Source organism: Nicotiana tabacum, chromosome 15, assembly GCF_000715075.1.
Source record: "Nicotiana tabacum cultivar K326 chromosome 15, ASM71507v2, whole genome shotgun sequence".
Classification (NCBI taxonomy): Eukaryota; Viridiplantae; Streptophyta; class Magnoliopsida; order Solanales; family Solanaceae; genus Nicotiana; species Nicotiana tabacum.
This window is the reverse complement of record NC_134094.1, coordinates 52,074,295-52,080,088: the sequence shown is the minus strand read 5'-3', so window position 1 is coordinate 52,080,088 and position 5,794 is coordinate 52,074,295.

The following is a 5,794-nucleotide window of genomic DNA, read 5'->3' as shown; positions in this document are numbered from 1 at the left end:
TCTTGGACATGAATTTGGACCATAAAATAATTATAACACCTAGACAATTCATATCATTTATCCTTGATCTCTCCATCCTAATTAACAACTTCTTTATTTGCACTTGAAGTCTAATGACCTTGTTTTACAACTCTTTAGCTTGACATCTTGTTAAAGGCCCTCCTTGAGATTCCAAATCTTCATTCTTATCCTTGAATAGATTTGATATTTCTAGGATGCTATCACCAAGTTATCCCAGCTTTGTGCTTCCAATACTGCTCCTCAATACTCAAGTACTTCTTCAGTTCTGCCTGGGCCTGTTGTAGCACAATCCTATTAGTAATTGTTGGCTCTTCCTCAAACAATATCTCTTTCACCTTTACAATATCTTCCAAGATTGCCAACTGCTTGAACATGTCACCATAAGTGGATTTACTCCATTTGGACAGTGCAACTTTTACATTCTTCAATTTGTGCTTGAACTGGAAAGGGTCCCCAACGAAGTCTTCTTGCCAATTCTGTCTCACCACTTCTTTAAAAGTCTCATGTTTGGTCCAAAAGTTGAGGAATCTAAATGTTTTCACATTGTTTGCAGCCTGTTCTCTACAACTCATGAACAATGGAGCATGATCATAGCCAGTTTTTATCTAATGTTCAACCTCAATAGTAGGAAACAGATTCTGGAAAGGAAGATTCACAAAAATTATTTCCAGTCTCTTTAAGATACACTCAGCATTAGGTCTTCCATTCCACCAAGTAAAAGGAATCCCTTTGTGACCTAAATCAAATAATCCACTGGAATTAACACAAAAGGCAAAGTCTTCATATTCTGGAGGATACACTGGACGACTACCAATCTTTTCATCTTTATTAAGTATCACATTGATGTCTCCACTAACCATCCATGGCATCTCCATATCACTTGCAAGACTAACAAGTTATCCCACAATTCCAGCCTCTCAAGAGCCGAGCATTTTGCATACACAAAGGTCATCATAACATGTTGTCCAATGTCATGATAAAACACCTTAACAGTCACCTGCTGTGCAGTTTCCATGACCAACTCCCATTCCACATTAGCGTAAAAACAACAGCCAGATCTTCCCATTACTATTTGCAAAGGCAGCCTCCATATCCAACCTTCTTCTATACCTTTGTATGTGCCTTTGATTCTGAAATGGTTCCATCAATTCAATGAGAAAGAAACTATGCTCTCTTTGCATGTTAATCACCCTAGGAAAGGCCAGTTATGTGTTCACAGACCTTATGTGTAAGGCCCCGTAAAATTTTGCCTAAAAACCTGGGGTTTCGTGGTGCCGAAGTAGACTTCAGACTTTTTGGGTTGAACAGTGCGCTGGGGAGTAAAAAAAATTTTTTGGCAGAAAAAGATATTTCTGCGGCCCACTATGCGGCTGCAGAATGGCCGCAGAGTGAAGCAGGTAACTGGGCAAGTTTGGCTGATATTTTGCGGTCAACTATGCGACCGCAAAACTATTTCGCGGGCCGCACATCGATCGCGGAACCAGCTTGAAAATTTTTCGGAGGCAGGTTTTGCGGTGCATATGCGACCGCAGATTGTGTTTCGGAGCTTCATTTTTATAGTTTTATAAACACGACCCCATTCTTATAAAACACTGTTAAGGGTCATTTTAGAACGTTCAAACTTACATTTTAGAGAGAGAGGAAGGTGGTCTAGAGTGAGAAGAGGAGTTCTAAGTCATTTATTCATCAATCTTTGTTCAAACCTTGAAGATTTCTCTAGGGTAACTCACAAGGTCTTCAACCCAAAGGTAAGATTCTACATCCTAACCCTTAATTTTGAAATTTAACTAAAAATAGGCAATTAGTAAAGCAATTCTTGGGTGTGGGAGTCATTTATATTACATGAATGTACCATCTAGGGTTAGTGGGAGGATTATTCGGCTCTTTTGGGTGAACTTTAGGTAGTGGGGTGAAAGAATCCACCATAGGAGGACCTTGAAACCTTAATGCACACCTAGTATTTGATAAAAATGCTCAAGTGAGCTGGAACTATGAACTCCTTCCTAATTTGTGTTCAATTTTGCTATATCATTAAATAGATCGAACTGGCTAGGATTTTCGGAACATTGTAGTAAATTAAAAAGCTCGAGGCAAGGTATGTTGGCTAAACTCTTCTCTTAGAATTGAACCCCGCGATGTCCTTGTAAGTCTCGTGATGCTCTTTATAAATTGAATTTTTGTCAAATAACCCTTGTGTCAAAATAATTATGCGTTCAATATGTATTCCAAAGATTCTTGTTATGTTGAGTTAATGCTTGAGAACGTGGTTTAAATATGGGTTGTGTGTTACTATGTAATGATTTAAAAGCGTGATTTTTTATGAAAGTTATCATGTCAATTGTGTAAGAAGTCACAGGTGCCTAAGACCCTAAAATTGCTCAAGTATGTGTGTAAAGTCTTAATTTGCAAGGCCTTGTTGTTGATTATCCATGATAATGATTGGAAGTGAAATAGTGAGCATGAATTATGAAATACGGCCAACGTGCCAAGAATGATATTTTGTTATGGCCAATGATCCCAATTAAATGAATGACATGTAAACAAATACGAATTGAGTGGTAAGTACTTTTAATAATAAATTCTTTGGGAGTATCGTTTAGCCACCAAAGAAGGGTAGGTCGGAATAACATAAATCCGAAACTACACGTGCCGGTGTAGGAGTGATTGTGGGGCAAATCCTCGTGTTAATATTATGAGATTGTTTCCCCTTAAATGGGATGAGATTATTGCTAGCGAGATGTGATGTGATGTTAACCCACACAGCATTGTGGTGAGATGTCTTAGCCGATCGGGTTGAGATCGGACGCCATGCCATGCACATGGTGGTATTGTAAGTGTACGTCTCGGGGTGAGACGGCTTAGCCGGTCGGGCTAAGATCGGACTTCGTGCTAAGACACGGTGGTGTATCGGTGCTAAAGATCACCCAACTTATATTACCGAATTCTATTTGAAATTTACCTTTCCCTTGACATGAGACCTTGATACTGCTTGAGTCTCTTATTGATTTCATGTTTTATTCTCCGTTTACTATTGCTCGTTCTATTGAGAGGGTGTTTAGTTTTACATACTAGTACTATTTCATATGTACTAACGTCCCTTTTTCCGGAGGCGCTACATCTTTAATGGATGCAGGTGGTTCCATAGCAGGTAGCATTGACCAGTGATAGCAGCATACCCTCTCCTCTGCTGATTTGGTGAGCCCCACTTCATCTCGGGGTCCTATGTATTTTTTAATCCTTTGTACATAGCATTTTAAGGTATAGCCGGGGCCTTATTTCCGGCATTGTCATAGCACTCTTGTGCTCCTGTTAGAGGCTCCGTAGACATAGTGTGGGATGTATCTATTTTTGGGAAGATTAAACTAAAAATGTTGTAATCGTATCACCTGTTCCACTTTAGCTATGATTGTACAATGTACTATTTTTTTAGACTTATTAATGACGTGACTAATAGAAAAAGGATCGGTGTAGTTCACATGACTTCTTACTGACTTATTAATGAAATGTATTCTTCTCTTTATTCATGGGTGAGTTGGGTAGATGACACTGTGCATGCTTGCTTGACTAGGGTAACCCTGTTGAGCGTCGGTCACGCTCCTCGAGGTTGGGCGTGACAATATGTTCCAAATCAGTGTTTTGATCATCATTTAGTTTGTGAAACTTCCCTTCTAGGCAAAATTCTTTTAGGTTGAGGAATCTCTTTGTTTTGACCTTGCTTCTTTCCCTTCTTACACTCTTATCACCAGCCCTAGGTGATAAATTAGCTTTCCTTGCTACTGCTTTGAAATTTTGAACTGTTGATTCATCATCACCTTCTTCCTCAAATTGCTCTTGTTCAATCATGGCCTGCTGAATCTCCACTGGTGTAACATTATGTGTGACAAGACCATGTAATGTCTTCAAAGGTACATTAAGCTGAAGTTGCATTGGTTGGCCAATTCTAGAAGCACATGCCATAGGACTTGGCTCAATAGCACCTGCTGCTTGTGGTACAATGGCATGCTGAGGTTGTTATCCATTTGTCTCCTTCATCACCATAGCATTTTGTTTTCTAGCTCCCAAATAATCCTGCATCATCTTAAATTGCAAAGCCTATATAGATTCCAAGCTAGGGTTTACTGTAGTTGTTTCTGCAAAAGTTACTGTTCCATTGGGATCAAGAGGCTTGCCACCAACTGTCTGATGGTATGGACTCACTGTATCATGTAATACCTCTACATCAACATCACCACCTTGCTCCCCGGCTAAAACAGCGGCCGGAACACCTTCAACAATAGAAAAATCCTTCCCAGATGCCCTAGGGTTTATTGTTCCATTGCCTTGCTTCTTAGCTGAGGCTGATGCACCTTTCCCCCCAGTTTTTTTAGCTTCCTTTGATGTTCCTTTATCTAATTTAGCTAGTACTTTAGCCTGTTATTCGTTAGAAACATGATCACCTTCAACCCTAGTTTTTATGTTGGGGTTTATTGTAGCATCTTCATGACTTGAACCTGCCAGCTTTTCCTGCTCACCCTCCCTTTGATTGTTGGAATTGTAATCTTGGTTATCTTTAGATTCTCCTCCATTTGCTCGATTTCATCACTCCATAGTGCCTTACTGTCGTTTGTTGTTCCAGTTGTTTCAATTTCCTTTAAGTAACCTCCCATCGTTAGTGAATGCACTTCTTGACATGAATGTTGTCATATTAATTGTCTTTTTGGGAGCTCCAAGCCTTCTTTGCACCTAATCTATAGTTTTCTTCTTTTATGTATCCACCCAAATCCTAGTAGCATTAGAATTAGGGTTACACTCTCTTGCCTCTACAGTAGAACTCCTATTTCATTTAGGATTTGGACTGGGCTTTTGTGCATTCTCCAGTTTCTTCTTCTCCTTCTCCTTGTTGGATTCATTTAATTTCTGTTGCTTCTCCTTCTCCTTAACTGTACCATATTCTTTGCCACTCGTAATTTGTAGAACTGGTGGATCAATTTCCTCAACTTCAAGTGCATCAAATTTGTTCTTTGTAGCTAGTGCCTCAGCCTTGTTCTTCCCCTTCACATTGTCAACTTCCTACTCCTTTGTTGTTTCAATAATATGGCTTCTATTATCTCGTTGGTACTTGTTCTTTCTTCTTTGTATCCACTCCTGTTTGGCAGGATTTGAAATTAGCTTGCCTAGTACCTTACCACTCTAGAGAACCTTAGATGAGGTAGCTGTTGTGCCAACTACCTCCTTCCCAGTACCTTGATCCTCTACAACTTCATCATATCTCTTATGTAGCTCAGGATGAATCACCCAGCAATCAATCTCATTGTGCTTCTTACAAGTCTTACAATACTTTGGCATGTAGTCATACTTAATCTTGATCCACTTAAACTCCTCAGGCCCATACTCATCTTCCTCCTCTATAATTTTAATTCTTTGGGGGAACTTAGATAGCAAATTAACCTCAGCCTTGACCTTTGCACAACTAGGGCTGGTACGATTTTGAGTTGCAAGATCAATATGCAAAGGATTACCTACTGCACTAGCTAATGAAAAAACAAACTCCTTACCAAAGAAATTAGGTGGTAATTCTGGTAAACTGATCAAAGCTACATCAATTGGTGTTTCTTCCTCAGGCTTCCACCATGGATTCCACTTCGTGCACCTCATTGTCACATCTCACCTTGAACTTTCAAATAGAATGCAGCCTTAGAAAGAAGATGAACATAATCCTCCATTAAAGACAACCTTATCAACACATGATTATATTTAATTAAACCTATTGAACATGCTCCTTTAATGTCACACC